Source organism: Spermophilus citellus, assembly GCF_964194105.1.
Source record: "Spermophilus citellus genome assembly, chromosome: 6".
NCBI lineage: Eukaryota > Metazoa > Chordata > Mammalia > Rodentia > Sciuridae > Spermophilus > Spermophilus citellus.
In genome coordinates this window covers 97,210,327-97,226,701 of record NC_138187.1, presented here as the reverse complement: position 1 = coordinate 97,226,701, position 16,375 = coordinate 97,210,327, and the positions used below count along the sequence as shown (strand labels likewise).

Sequence of the window (16,375 nt, the reverse complement as noted above, 5' to 3'; positions counted from 1 at the left end):
GAAAAAAATTTAAAGAAGTTTCTTTAATTTTAATATTTTTACAATGTAAACATACATCCAAATTGAAGCATAGATACATGATTAAAATAACTTAATATGCTCCATTTTGCAAATGTATAATAAAATATCTACTTACAGAATATGTGGTAGACTGAATTACCCATGGTGCTATTCACTGTGAATCCCAGGAAGGTACAAATATTACATTATACTACAAAAGGGACTTTGCAGATGTGATTAGGACTTTTTGAAATAAGATTTTCTCAGCTTTACTTTTTGGTTACAGAAGAGCCAAAGGGGCTTCAAGCCAAGGAATGCAAGAGGGCCCCAGAGGCTAAAGCAAAAGGCAGGGAAACAGGTTCTTCCTGGGGAGCCTCAGGAAGGAACCGGCCTTGTCCTATCTTGGCCTTAGCCCAGTTGAACTGATCTCATGATTAGTATCTGGAACTGTTGGGATAATAAATTTGCTTTAAGCCAGGGGCATTTGTTATAGCAGTATTAGGAAAATGATTCTGGCTGTGCAGAGAAAGACTTGGAGGCTCTTAACCTTTACTCCAGGTCCTACTTCATGAGGCACTGCTGCTAGCAGGTGCTGAGGTTGACCTCAGGTGTTTCATAGATCCTCCCTGTACCCACTCTCTGCCTTATTTTCTCATTTCTGGCTGTCTACTCTTGCGTTGCTGATTTCCACAAATTTCTGGACCAAATCCCAAGATTCTACTCCAAATAAGATTTTCAATTTTTTCCCCAAAGATTATATCAATAACTTAATAAGAAAATCCAATTCCAAAAGGTGGCTACTCAGCAGAAACAGTACTTCATGTTCCAATATGAATTTTCAAAGGCAAAATATTTTCACACATCTTAAGTAGGCAGTCTGGAAAATAAGTTTCACTTAAGAAGGAACTGAGTTTTTATAATCTCTTAAAATGTTGATAGAGGTTTAGTTATGTAAGTAAGAAACAGCACTAATATTAAAGTTCTCAGGTTGCTTGTCTGAATTTGGGCATGCCATGTCATAAATGGAAAAGGGCTGAGCCCTGTAAGGCTTAGGGATGGGGCCGCTCTGTTGAGCAGAGGTGACACTTTTCTAAGCCCCTGAAGCATTGTATCAGTGGCTTTTCACTTGTCTTTATGCCCTGGTGCTGTTGTAAAGGAATCAACATTGGTTTCTCCAGGGAAGTTCTAACAATGATGTACTTCAGCCATTAAAGATGCTTGCTGGATCATTCATTCTGTAACTGCCAACAGCCATAAACACTAATTGTTGTAAAAATGTGGATGAAAGTGATATAAAATGGAATTAGCTTAGAAAAAAAAATGGATGGATTTATGGATTATATTACAAAACTTAAAGGATTATATTATTAACTCTTTTGTACAATTAAAGTTGCAATTAGCCATTAGATTCTGTTATGATAATTGTCAATGAAATATTGGAAGTGTGTCCTGTTATCACCAAAGAATTTTATTGCTTTTAAAGAGCCAGTGGGTCTTTGAGTTCAGGAATCAGGTGATGAAGGTGATAACAATTGTGTTTGCTGTTCTTGGTGTTCTTCTCTGTCCACTTTCTACCCCTTCCACCACTGCAGGCTCCTGCCTACCTGTGAATGTGTGGGTTGATGTTTCCTGCAATGGAGGACCCTGAAACAACACTGCAGATAATTTTTGAGATTTTAATGACTATGTGAAGATACTATGACTTTTTTTTCCCAACACCAACATAAATCAGAATTTTTAGGCTACTACTAAAACATTACAGTTAGTTTTTTCATTGTTTTAACATGTTTACCTTGGAAAATCATATTTTTGTTATTTAAATATATTGATATATTTAAATAATTTAAAAATATTTCACAGGACTTATTTAAAGAGTTTTTCAGTTCATTTGCAGTGATATGTTATGTCACAAATGTTTTTCTTTAATGGTTGACTTTGAATATGAAACACAGGCAACAATGAGCTATATTTAGCAGAATGTGTGACGAGTGGGGCACTAGGGTCTAATGGTGTTCCTCTAGCTTATCCAGTGTGGAGATGTGTTGCATTCCTTGTATGTGTGATACAGGGCAGTTGGAGTTGTTGGGAAGGGCCCTGTGGATGAGGCAGTATTGGAGCTTTGTGGGCAATGAATTGCATCCCTAATCCAAAAACTCAAAGTCTGATATGCTCCAGAATTTGAGACTTTTTGAATGTTACATCATGTATAATGACAAAAGTGAAAAAAACACATGTAAACAGTAGAGTTACCTAATTTAGCTTAATGGTGAGAAGCATAAGAAGATTGGGAAATTATATTAGAACCAGAATTTGGATACCAGACAGGGAGCTTGGATTTGGTTTTTCAGACAGTGGGATTTTTGAGGAAGTCCCTGTTAGGCCTAAAGTAATATTGGGGGAACCTCCTTTGGAGGTGGGAAGTAAAAGCAACTAGATGTGGAGAGACAAGGGCCTGGAGACAAAGCATCCAGGAAATGATAGAAAACAGTGCAGGTGGGAAGGCTGAGAATGCCGGCAAGTGAAATAACTAACTGGTTAATATGATTACGTCGAAAAACTGAAAGCAGAATTCTCTTTGAGGGATCATAGGGTTTTTGCTTGACTTCAAGTTTCAGATATGGTTATTTCAGTTTAATTTTTAGGACATTGGTGATTTAGTTAAAATACATATGAATATATTACTGACACCCTTCAGCTTTTCTTCCATTGTATACTTTTTGACTTCTCCTTTAGTAGTCCATTTCCTAAATTGCCATTCCCCATCTGTTCCTGCTGTGATACAGAAAGCCTCATCTTTCAAGAGCTGTTGCAGTAGACTCTTCCCTGATTACTTGTATAAAATTATTAAACATGCCTGGCAGCGTCTAGGTCCTCACATCCAGGAGCTCTGGCATCCTCACTCCATTTCACCACCACCTCGAATTTGGTGTTGGAAAATCTGGGGGCTCCACATGCTGTTCCCTATTGTACCACCTGCTTCTTTTTAATTTTTGTTTTGCTCCCCATCTTCCCCCCCACCCCAGCTTTTTCTTAGTCCCTTAAGGGACTAAGGTCAGTGTAAGGGGTGTCTTTCCCCTCTACTGCTTCATGATGTCTTCCCCGCTTTCCTCAAGGTCATATCTCCTACAGCTGTGGGTTTTGAGGTTGGCTGGTCACTATTGACAAGGGAGGCATGCATGACTCCCCTCGGCCTTGGCTGTTTCCATCATTTTAGTCTCCACCCTGGACCACAGGTGTACCTCTCTGCAGGTCTGACACCTCCACCCAGAACCTGGCTTGGGCCCAGACTTAGGGTGCCCCCAGCAGAATGGATGTCTTCCTCCTCTAGGCATCTCTTCCTCCTGGGTTCTTCCTTAGTCAGTGGTCACACTACCTGCAGCATCTCAGGTTTAGAACTCTGGACCAACCTCTAGTTCCTGCATTACCTTCTCTGTCTAGTTAGTTGTCAAATCTAGTTTTTCATCTCCTTTTGACACTACCTCAATTTCCATTTTGCCCTGTTTAGGTTATTCTTGTTTGATTAATTATTTAAAATGGTTTATTTTGCTTTTCCTGGGCTGTCATTACAAGTTGAATATTCTTTGCTTGAGACCAGAAGTGTTTCAGTTTTGGAGGCTTTCAATTCTGGAATATTTGCATAAACTTCACTGGTTGAGCATCCCTAATCCAAAAACTCAAAGTCTGATATGCTCCAGAATTTGAGACTTTTTGAATGTTACGTCATGTATAAGAGACAAACATCAGATCATCTAGATTCTCTTTTTTGGGCCTGACATAATCTGCATCATCTTCTTGAAGGCCAACAACCACTAGCCAACTTATCATGCCTGAGAGAAAATATACTCCCAAAGGGTAAAGTGAGGGGACTTTCAGGTTGGATCATAGAAGCGGGTGGTAGGTTTATTAGTCCATTTTCTGTTAGTGTCATGAAATGCCTGAGATGGGGACTTAGAAAGGCTTAATTAGCTTATAGTTTGGGAGGATGAAAGTCCAAGATTGGGTGACATTACCATTTGGCCCCTGATGAGGACCTCATGGCAGATGGCATCACAATGGCCAAGGGTTTGCGAGTGGGAGAGTTCCCATAGTCAGACGAGAAGGTTGAGAGCAGGTAGGTCCCATGAGCGCTATATTAATCCCTTCCAAGGGCATACCCTTAGTGATATCACCACCCCCAACTAGCCCTTAGTTCCTAAAGGTCCTACCACCTCTTAATATTGCCACACTGAGGACTAAGCTTTCACCATGTGAATCTTTGGGGCTGAGGGGTACCCTTAGACCATGTGCAAACTATAGAAGTCATTTTTTCTAAATTCAGATTATTCCTATGGCTATTGGCAGACCCTAACCCCACCTCCTACTCCCAGATGACTGATGAATGCTGATGAATGGAGGTGAAATGGGGAGTATTTATTTGGTGGTGTGAATGAGTGTTGTCCATTCCACTTAACATGTCAAAAAAAAAAAAAAAAAAAAAAAACAACCCAAAAACAAAACCTTTCACTACAAAGGAACACCATAGAGGCATGAGTCAAACAATGTTCTATTAGCCAATCTCATTTTGGTAAGAGCTAGTCAGGGGCACAGAAACATAAACATGGCCTATTAATCATTTAGATTGGTTTGTTTGCATTTAGAATTTTAGCCAAGACTTTAACAGTTCTGTTGGGCAAAGATAAATAGAGGCTTAAACATAGGTGCAGATACTTAATTTCTTGATTATTTAAAAAAGATGTAATTTATTTTCTTAGTTTTGATATAGTGAATAACATTGTTTTCCTAATTCCATTTTCATATTTCAGTAATAGTATATTAGTAGATAAAGCTGATTTTTGTGTGTTGATCTGTATCTTGCCAACTTGCTACACTTAGCTATTAGGAGGACTAGTTTTGCTTCATAGATTACTTGGGATTTCTCCTATAATGATTGTAGCATGTATAAGTACAGTTTCTCTTCTTTTCCAGTCTGTTACTTTTACTTTCTGTCCTTCCCTTTCTTCCTGGGCGTCAATGTACTTCTCGTAATAACCTCTCTCTTGTCTTACAACTTGTTTTTGTCATTGATGCAGCTCTTCCAGCTCCCTTATGGCTGATGTTTCCATGATACATATTTTTGTATTCTTGTACATTTCATATACTTGTGGCTTTTAATTTATGGCATGTCTCTTACAGAGACCAATGAGTTAGAGCCTATTTTTATCCTGTCTGGCAAATGCTGCATTATGATTATCTAGAACATACATACTTACTGTTATTGTTGATTTTGGTAAGGTTTAATCATAACTTTACACTTAATTGATAATAAATTCCAGTAAATTGCTTTATCCTAGCTCCATTTCCTAAGCCTTACTTTGTACTATTGTTACAGTATATACATCTATATATTGTCATATATTAAACCTAACTCAGTGATGCATTATTTGAAATGTTTCACTATTTAGTGCTATTTTTATTGAACACTGTTTTGACTATTCATTTTCACATTCTTACATCTTTTAAAGGTGTTATATAAAAGTTCTAGAGTCTTTTGTCAATACACATATTTTCATTTCTAGTATTATTTTATTGTTCTGGATTTGAAGGAAGCTCCTGAAGAACTTCCTCTAGTATTTCTTAGAAGGCAACTGTGTTAACAAATTCTCAGACTTTATCTTGATGTCTTTGTTTTGTCTTCATTGATTCAGAGATAGTTTAGCTGGATATAGGATTCTCAGTGATTTCTTTTTTTTTTTCTTTTGGCTCTTGGAATATGTCATTCCACTGCCCCCTGTTCTCTAGTTTCAGAGGACAGGTTGGCTATTAATCATGTTGATGCTCTCTTGCATGGGATATGTATGTCTCCCCTATTGTTGCCTTAAATACTTATTTCTCTTTGTCCTTCACTCTCAAAGAGTTTGACTTTGGTATGTCTGGGTGTGTATGTCTTTGCATTTATCATTCCTAAAGTTGGCTGTGCTGCTGACCTTCTTTCTCTTATTCTGCATCGCACACTACATGCATAGTGATGCAGTTGATGTTGTCCCACAGGTTTCTTTTCATTTTGTCAATGTTTTTTTCTCTATGTATTTCAGATTGAGTAATTTCATCTACCTTGACACTCACTGATTATTTCTTATCACATCTTCATTGAGTACCTTTATCACATTTATTATTTATTATACTCAAATACAGAGTCTCTGCCTGGGTCTATTTGTGATTTCTGTATCCTTGTTGAGAATTTCTATTTTTTGGTTCATTGTTGTCTTACTTTCATTTAATTTTTTATTTTGCTTTGCTTCCTTCCTTGCTCTCCCTAGCCCTTTTCTTCTATTCTTTAGACTTATTAATAACTACTTTCAAGGGTTTGTCTCATAAACCTCAGAGACCGTTTTCGTTAACTCTTCTTCCTCCAGTATGGATTATACTTTTCTGTTCTTATGATTTGGAGGTGAGGTGACCCCCAAAAGCTCATGTGTGAGATGATGCAAAAAAGTTCAGAGGAAAAATGATTGGGTGGTAAGAGTCTTAACCCAATCAGTGAATTAATCCCCTGGTAGGGTTTAACTGAATAACAACTGAAGTGGTGGGGTGTGGCTTTGGAGTATATAATTAGTATCTGGCAAGTGGAGACCTCTTTCTCTACTTTCTGATCATCATGTGAGCTGCTTCTCTCTGCCATGCTCTCCTTCCATGATGTTCAGCCTCACCCTAAGCCAAGAGGAATGGAGCCTGCTATCTGTGGATTGATACATCTGAAACTATGAGCCCTTAAATAATCTTTTCCTCTTCTAAAATTGTGCTGGTCAGGTCTTTTAGTCACAGCCGCAAAAAACTGTTTTTTCTTTTTTGCCTGTGTTCTATTTTTTTTTTTGTTTTGTTACAACTGGAATAAACCTAGATGCCCTTCAATAGAAGGGAATGGATAAAAAATGTGGCATATATACACAATGGAATATCACTCAGCAATAAAGAATGAAATCATGGCATTTGCAGGTAAATGGATAGAATTAGAGAAGATAATGCTGAGTGAAGTTAGCCAATTCCAAAAAACCAAATGCCAAATGTTTTTTTCTGATTCGTAGTGGGATAGGGAGGGGGAGCATGGGAGGAATAGAAGAACTCTAGATAGGGCAGCAAGGTGGGAGGGGAAGGGAGAGGGCATGGGGTTAGAAATGATGGTGGAATGTGATGATCCTAATTATCCAAAGTACATGTATTGGTGTGAATATACCTTGCATACAACCAGAGAGATGAAAAATTGTGCTCTGTATGTGTAATAAGAATTGTAATGCATTCTGCAGTCATATGTAAATTTAAAAAGTTAAAAAACGAATTTCAGATAATGTAGCAACTGTGAATTCCATTATTTCCCTACTGAAGGGTGTTGTGACTAGTTTTGTTTGTGTGTTTTCTTGTTTAGTATATTTTCTGGACTAAATCTGAGATATGCTTCCCTTGTGATATGTGGTCACTAAAGTTCCTGCTCAAATTTCTCTTTTGATTTGAAGACCAGCTTTTTAGGTGCTTTGCTGTTTCTGCATACCTTCATTCAGGCAATGCTTGTACAGAAACTGTGGTCAGACATTTTGGGTAGCAAGGTGTCCACACTGAAACTGGAGTTTGAGACAAAAGGGGATTGTTTTCTTTTGTTGGCAGTCTGCGTAAGTTACAGGCCTCTGTAGCCAGAAAAGCTCCATTTAGTGTCAGTGCTAATCATCCAGGGAAAGGCCTGCCACTGGCAGCTCTGGGGGGGGGGGGGTGCAGCTGGCAAAGCTGGATTCCTCGCTGTTGCTACTGCAGCAGCGTGTCTGTAGCTCTCAATGGGTGAGCTTTGTTCCTCAGAATTGCAGCAGACCTCAGCAACTAACTGTGTTGATTTATGTCTAGGTTCTTGACTTACAAATTTCAAGAATGAAATTAATGGACAGCAGAAGACAAGAGTGAAAAGAATAGGGTATGTTTGGGTGAGAAGCAAAGAAGCAGAACTCTTGTTTGACCAGAGGGGACCTTGATAGCAAGTTACCATTTAGGTGTGTTCGTCTAGGGATTAATGAAGCTACTAGGTAAAGACTAGTGGTCAAAAGCTAGGCTAAACAGACATTGGAAAAGTACCAGAGCAGTTAGTCAAAGTACATGCTATTTGGATATGGAAAAAAATGCCAAGGCTATTGGTATGGCCTGTGACCTTCTGACTGACTGTGCCCTTTTAGCCCTTGGGTTTGAACTTTCCTGTAGCCTCTATTCACATCCTTCCCCACTTCCATTTTTCTGCCACTGTGGGACAAAGTCTTAGCTGGAATGTTTCTACAGGTTAATTTCATGGAGTAGCCTTTCCATTAAAAACAAACAAACAAAAAAAACCCAAAACTGTGATGGGGTGCCTTACCCAAACTGCCTGTAGATTGCATTTTACTCCGTACATTACGAGTGGAGCCGTGCGTGGGTAGAGAAGTGCATTTGATCACCTTCAGGTGTGCCCAGAAGTACTTTGCACTAGATCTTGTGTATGTCTCTTGTGCATATGCAAGTTCAGTCAGGAATGTAGTGATTCAGGCTTTAGGCTAAGCACAGGCTAGTAGAACTGTGTCTTCCAGGAATGTGTGACTTAAGTGGTTATGCAGGGTGCAGTCCAAGCTGGGGGAGCAGACCCTTTGCCCATGTGGTGTGGCTGCTGGTTCTCACAGACTAGTCTGGCCAGGTCTGGCAGAACCTCAGTCAGGTGAGCTGGGGAGAGATGGGAGGCGGCCTGGGGAGAACATTGCAAACCTTATGTTCTTACCTGAAGTTCAGCAGTGTTGGAAGCATAAGAGTTCCTCATGTTTTTGTATGCTGCAAGTTACCTCCCATATTTCTGAAAGTGTTGTTTTTGTTGACTTTATCCATCTTGGTTTTTAGGGTTTTTCCCCTCAGCCATTGGGGAAATCTCCATAATTTCTTTTAGAAATGCAGCTCATAAGCCTTTTTTAATGTCCTGAATTGATCTTCGGACTTAAAAAAGCATCACATCATGACCCTAAGTCATCATGGAGTTACTTCCTAAAATATTCTGTGACTTACTTGTGTACCCATGGATACCTTCTAAGCCAAGTTATGGGGTGGATGGGATGGAATGTTTGGGTCCCTCAACCGACTTGTGTTTCATTAGGTTCAGCATGGATTTGTAGCTTGTTTAGGTTAATGAGACTCAACAGTGTGTGCAGATGATTAAGATGAAGTTGGAGTGAAGTCTCTTAGCTCTAGTTGGAATTCCATGTGACATTTCTGGGCTCATAACCTAACATATCTACCCTGACTTAGGTTTCTATTTTTATTCTTGTCAAGATTCTTCAACCAGAAATGCTTCCTTGAGGAGGTGGCTCTCTGTTAGTAAGGAACAGATCCCTATGTCCCAATAAATTCACAATACATCCCCTCAGGAGGATCCTTATTGCCTTCCTGCTCTTTTGTTACTGCTAGGGTGTTCCCAGAGGGGCTCAAGCCAGGTCATGAGCTTGTAAAGTGCTCTTGGAGTTGGGGTTCTTGACTGTGTGTTCCTTTAAAGCAGGCCACTGTCACAGTGGAGGCTGTTTTCTCAATCCTTCAGTCTATCTCAAAAGGTCAGGTACATAGAAAACATCTGGGAGCCAGGCTGGTGAGCCCCAGAGTGGGGCAGTGTGGTGTGGGCTTTAGGCTAAGCACAGGCCTCTTCATGGCTCCTTTTCTGACTGACCATTTGCTCATTTCTAAAGTGAGATTAATAAGACTTAGCCTATGGGGTTGTGATGAGTTAGCACCTAGCACACAGGATACATTGACAGTGATGCAGCCATTCTGAATTACATAGCTGTTTGTACAGGAGTATTTTTTAATACTCTTGAGACACCACACTAGCATAATTCCTAGTGAGAATTTCAAGGTGTAGAGTCTCTCTGAGTCTGCATTGAGTTTATAGTTCTGAGGTTCTCAGTGATGTTTCTGTATTGATTCTGGCTTGATTTGTTCAGACAGTAGTTAACTTTTGCCATTTTTAAGTTAATTCAGACAAAGTTAACCTAGCACATTTTTCATAGAATGAGATGGTTGTGCCTGAGTAAATCCACACTATATTACCTAGTTCATTAAATTTGAAGACATTGTCTTATCACTTATGCAGCGTGATTTGGAAGCCATGACTATTGGTTTCACTTTTCCTCTCCTTTGACCTTTTTGAGAAACTTCAGACAAGTTAGAATCTGTTGGGTTGTCCTCACCTGGGTGTTTGGGTGAGTTTTTTCCTTCTTTATACAGATTATGAGGTTAGGAACTGTAACTGATATGGCCTACACTGAATTGCAGGTGGTTACACTGACCTGGTTACTATAACAAATATATGTGTCTCAGCTTCTCTTGCAGGCAATGAACCTATGAATGGGTTCTATGTAAAAACTCCTTTTCACATAATTCCTGGGCACAACACTGTTGATCATCAAAAATGTTCACTAAAGACACTACCAAGTTCATGAATTTTGGTTTCATGGGCTCTTGCAGAGGGAAAACCTAAGATCTCACTGACTCTAATATTTACCCAGTATCTGGGTCACAGGTTGCTTTGTCTTGGCCAGAGCCTTGCTACATATGCACTAATCTAAAAGAATCTCTTGAGCAGAGAGTAAATCTGCTGTACAATAATTCATGATGCTTGAACTGCATCAGTGTTTCAGATGTTTCCATTAATTATTTTGCTTCTATGGTGTATTCATCTATTCATATAATTTATTCAAACTGCTCTGAACCCTTTTGAGTGGTGAAACTCAATAAATTTCAAATAGATTTCTCTTCTGAGAGCCTAGCTTCTCAGAACATCATCCTAAGATGGTTATCAATGACTAGAAATTATGTGTTTTAAAAGCAACTTAGGTGAGTGGGCTGTTCCCTAGAGTCTGAGCTGGAGTCTCGCTGTGGTTGAGGTGGTGAGTGGTGTTAGTTTGCCTGAGCCATAGGGTGGAACTCAGTTGGCCTAGGATGAGCTGAATTGCTGGTTTGCATGGGCCACTTTTAAGAAACCTGCCTATTAGCTTGAAGCTGTGTTCATAGCCTCTTCTCTGGTTTCCCTGTGAGTGTTTTGATTTCAGAATTCCACATAACTGTGTTCATCACTGATGGCTCCCTTGTAACATCTGTGTGAATAGACTTGATAGAGACAGCGTTTCCTTGTGACAGAGTGAGAGGGACATCCTGGGATAGAACATAATCCCAGTGCAATTCTTGTTTTGCACTGTCACGTTTGGCTTTTTGAATTTTCAGAGGATTGTAATAAGACAGCTGGGCATATCCATGTGCCATCATGTGAAAAGGGTGTAATGATGGATGGATGGTGAGAGCTAAATGAACCTGGAGCCAGCCCTGGGCAACTGCACTGACTCACCCCAGGGTTCCACAGCTAGGCCCAAGCATGTGGCTTCACCAGTCAGGATCATGTTCATGCTCGTCTTTCAGAACGCTGATCTGGAAGGATTCACTGACACAGGAAAAGTCTTGACTTCTCAGAGGCTGTTGTGTTAGCTTCTGCTGCACAGTGGGTGAAGAGAAGGAGAATGGGACCAGCACAGCCACCCACAGAATAGTACCAAGCACTAGAAGTAACATGACCAGGCTGTGAAGTTGAAGAATATTAAGATTTGACATTTTAAAGAAATGAACAGAATAAAAATAGCGAAGGAAGATTTCCCTTGTATTCTGCCTGATGGTTTCTTTCTACCGTGTTCCATTCAAGTTGGTTGGATATGCCACCTGGCTTCATTGCCACTGAGGAGAACATACATTTTGTAGGCTGTTATTCCCCCTGTGGTGGGTGAACTTGGCCTGGTTTGTGTCTGCAGGTGGTAAATTAACAAGTTTGTCTTCTGGAATAGTTTGACATCCCTCTGGTTTTGGGGGAAGCCGACCTCAGCAGTTCCAGTGCCTTGCCCAAGGCCGCTGAGCAGATGGGTAGCTGAGCAGAAACGAACCTACCTCGGCTCCAGGCCATCTGCCATTGCAGTGTGCCGTCTTCACAGTTTTTAGGAGATGGGCAGCTTTTCTCTTCATTTATATCTCTGAAATTTTGAGCTTTCAGTTTAATTTAGGGCTTTCTTAAATGGGACAGATAAAATTATAATCTTATTGGCATTTTCCAGTTTATAGAATATTGATTGTCTTACTTGAATCTTACCAATTCTTGGAGGTAGATGGGTATTTTTCCCCTTGCTAGGGAAGCCCAGGTCGACTTTGAGAAAGGCCCTTGGCTAGTTACGGAGGGACCTGAGTTCCAAGACCCTTCTCCTTAGCTTCATGCTGTCAAACTATCAAGATTTGACACATTGCTAATTCTTAAAACATTTGGGGGTATCAGTATTACCTTGTGGGTTACTTGGAATACAGTTGAAAGATGGTGTGAATGGTTAACTTGTTTGCCAATTAATAGAAAGCTGCTAGGGGTTTACTAAAACCCAAAGTAGAGAGTCTGGCCATGAGGGCTGTAACTTCCTATTTGGACATTTATTTAGTTTTCCAGAAATAGGATAAATGCATAGGTCAGTTGATCAAATATGGAGCACTTTCTCTGGGTGAGTCACTGTGCCAGGCTGGTGGGGTGGTGAGGAACCCACAGTGCCCAGCTCGTGCTGCATGGCAGCAAACGTGAGCCACCTTCAGTGGGAGTCCAGTGCCTCTAGACTTTATGGCAGTTGTGCTGAATGAAGTGATGTTACTTTACTAACAGGCAGTGGTATCTGGAGTATATTAGTGAATTAAAGAACTATAATTTGTATATGGTGAGCCCATTAATGGGAAGAGCCAGTCTGTACTTTTCCACATAAGCATATATGTGTAAATGTGTCAAAAACAGGATTGGAAAGATGTACACCCCAAAAGTTGAGTAGTTCCTTCAGGGAATCAAATGAGTATAATTATAACTAATTTGTAACTAAAGATAATTTTCAATTTTTAGTGTTTGACTTCTCTGCAAGGAAAATGTTTTTAAAGTGCTTCCATTTTTATATGATGTGAAAATATGAATGGTTTTCATATTTTGGAGACCTGGCAGTGGCCATTTCAGGCTGAGGGTGAAAAAGATGTGGACAAAGGCCTTGGGATTCTGAAAGAGTAGCTTATAAGTGTTCAGTTTTTACACAACAGTAATAGGGGCAGCTTGATGCCGATTACAGTCCTAAATGGTTGGTTGCGGTTCAGTTAAGGCAATGTCATGTTTCAATAGGCCTTTAAGTGAATTAGGCAGACACATCTGTGGAAGCCAAATGTTTGATGGATACCTCGATAGGAAACCTAATTGATTTTACATGGTCTGTCCAGTGCCAGCAGGCCAGATGCTGCTTTGAGGTTACTCTAGAGACTTTCCTCCTCCTAAGATTACGTGATATTTGCCAGGATGAGAACAGTAACCAGTTTGTGTTTTGAAAAGAGGAAGCACATGGCTATGCTGATAGCTTAGTTTTTGCTTTTGCCAAAGTCCACATATCTGGATGAAACTGGTGTCTCCATAAGACAAGCATGAACCACCTGTCTACTTGCTTGGGGCAGTTTCTGGGCATCTAGGGCAGATGTTCACACAGCCTGAATCACTGTGATTGAGAGGCAGGTGGCTGTGCATGCTCAGCCATGATGACAGCTGGATGTTCTGCTGTGATCTGAGCATTCTGAAGAGCCCATCATGTAGCTAAGGATTTATTTTATGGTTTGGGAGCATGCTCACAGGAAGGGCAAGCAGAGTTCTTTCAAAGTGAAGCTCTAAAAATGGACTTTGTTCTCAGTAATGAGACTTGAGAAAAAATTTAAAACTAAAGATATTGTGTAAGGTTTTGTAAGTTGGAGCTTCCACCACAGAGGTTCACAGATGTTAGGCCTTCTCTGCTATATGGGTTCTGGGAGTTGCTTAGGTCTGAGTCATTCAGTTGGTTTTTGGTTAATGACTAGGACCCTTTTTTATCCAGTGACCAGCCTGATTTTTAGGATATAGAACAAAGGCTCAGTATCAGTGCTATAGTGAGTATAATGTAAATATGTCAAGGTTATTGGGAAGAGTATGCATGTGATCTGAGGAATACATTTCAGAGTTGACTTTAAGTGGTACCAAATTATGGAAATGATTCTGATGCCTAGGATAAGTAGGGCCTTTTTATTGAGAGCAAAATGTAGAGTGTCTCACAAAGCTCTGTATGGCTTCAGATTTTCCAGATGTCAACAACTCTTCTGTTACATTTGTATGAGGAGAAGGGTGCAGCCCAGTGGAGCTGGAATGTGGTCTAAAAAGCATTGCCTTGAGGCTCTCTGGAAGGTCTTTGCCCGCTGACTCCCACTTTCTGAGAGTCCCTGCAGCAGGACTGTCACTGTGGAAACAGGAAGTGGGCTCGGCAGGTTGAACTCGTTCCAAACCTCTGTGGTTTTTGAGAATCAGGCAGTTCCTACTTGAAGGGTTCCATCAGAGTGAGGCATGAAACAGTTTACAATTCTCAGACTGTAAACATTTAACTAGAAAGTGCTGTGAAAGTGCCAGAACATTCAGGATGATATAAGCACAAATCTGTATTTTCTATTATTTGTCAAAGTAGAATACAGGTAAGAACAATGCTAAGAAATGAGTGGTACTTCACATGCCCCAACTGGAGAGAAGTCCTCATACATGAGACAAACAATGCTGGTTTGCTTATTTTGAATTCTTGCTGTGTTCTTAACATCCTGATAAGCTCTTCACATACGCTGATTCATTTGTTTTTAACAACAGTCTTATGAGGGTGGTATGAATATTATGCTATTCTTTCAGGGAAGGAAATAAAAACATTACAAAAGTTAACAGCCAGTAAGTAGTGAGGCCGGGATTCTTGCTCAGATGGTCTGTTTATAGAATCCATGCACTTGGCTCTCTTAATAGGCTGACTTTAAAAAAAAATTAATGAATATTGGTCTGAAATCATTCCAAAGGCAAGCTAGAGATAATGCAGATGTTGGGAGTTGATTGTTAAGTACTAGATGGCTTTGTGAGCTCTATTACAAACTGTTATGTGGTGATGTCCACAGTGATGGGGTGTTGATACCATAAGAATGGGCAGATGCTGAACATCAAGGTGGATACCCCTCCTCTGAGCCAGTTCACCAGTACTCCAGCTAGTAACCTAGCATCCTGGCAGTACTACCTGTCAGTTTTTCTGGCATGGATATGAATGAAATAAGCACTTCCATTAATGGATTTTTCCCCTCGTAGCTTTGTCTTGATCTGGAGAGGAAAGACTGTAGTCAATATAGTTAGACCTTAGAAAATCAAATTTAGGAACATTTATTCATAAATTTCATAGTAGAAATTTGGCTTTCAGTCTTTTATCTCAAGATTTTGGAAAGAAAATGCTTCTCTGGCTGACTGCAAGGGAGAACAGCAACAGCCCTGGGCCACTGGCTGTGATTGTCATGTGAGGTGAAGACTGACCAAGTTGAGGCAGAGAAGCCCATGGTAGGCGGAAGGAACAATCCAGAGGATGTCCATTAGAAAATAAACCGTGGAAAGTTTGTTGGGTTAAAATAGAACTTGTGGTCTGATGGTGTGCTTCATTAACCCATAAGATAATTTTAACGTTAATTCGGGACCCCTGGTATTTTGTTTTTCCTTCAAACCATAAAGCATTCTTTGCTAATGACAAACGAAATCATTCCAGTGGTAGTGGCTTAATTTAATAAATCTTACAAAATTATAATTCTGATGTATCAGATTTATCCTCAGAATATTCCTTTTATGGAGGAGACTGTCTTGGTTTTATTATGTATCCAATGTATTTATAATGCTCTTTTGTTATGAAGATCTTCTTTGAGCACCTGCCCAGGATCCTGCTTACCTCAAGTGGAGAAGCTTGCATGATTAAGAAGGCTGAGTTCTAACTAACCAATCGGTTCTTATTCTGGTTCCTTCACCTCATTGACAGTCACCTTTTGAGATTTCTAGAATGTATTGGGTATTGATTGGATTTGAAGACTAACAGAAAGGAGAAGGGAAAATCATTGGTGAGGAAATAAACAGCACACATATGTGTAGAATGGGGAGCCCAATAAGTACATCCCAAGTTAAAGGCAAAATATGACATCCGATGAGAAGAAAGTATTTATCTTTGTGCATAAGGAGAAGCTGTGTAAATGAATATTGCATATTAGTTCAATTTTATATTTGCTTAATTACAGTATTAACCTGAGGCTAGTATTATTTCTCTGCCCTTTAGATGTTGTTTTTTAAATCAACAGAATACTTGGTAGTTTAGAAACAAATATGAGTTGAAATAATCTAGATTTCAATCCTGGCTTGAATATTTCATAACTTTGGAAAAGTGGCCTAACCTCTGTTTTCTTGTCCACTGAAGATAGTTATAATCCCTGCTGTGGAGAACCACAGTAGCTATAGACA

General features: G+C 39.8%; 1 protein-coding gene across 1 annotated transcript in view; it reads left to right on the top strand.

The window, feature by feature from the left end:
• RYR2 (ryanodine receptor 2) overlaps positions 1-16,375 on the top strand; it is a 610,498-nt gene that overhangs the window by 207,375 nt on the left and 386,748 nt on the right. The gene's annotated exons all lie outside the window — the stretch shown is intronic.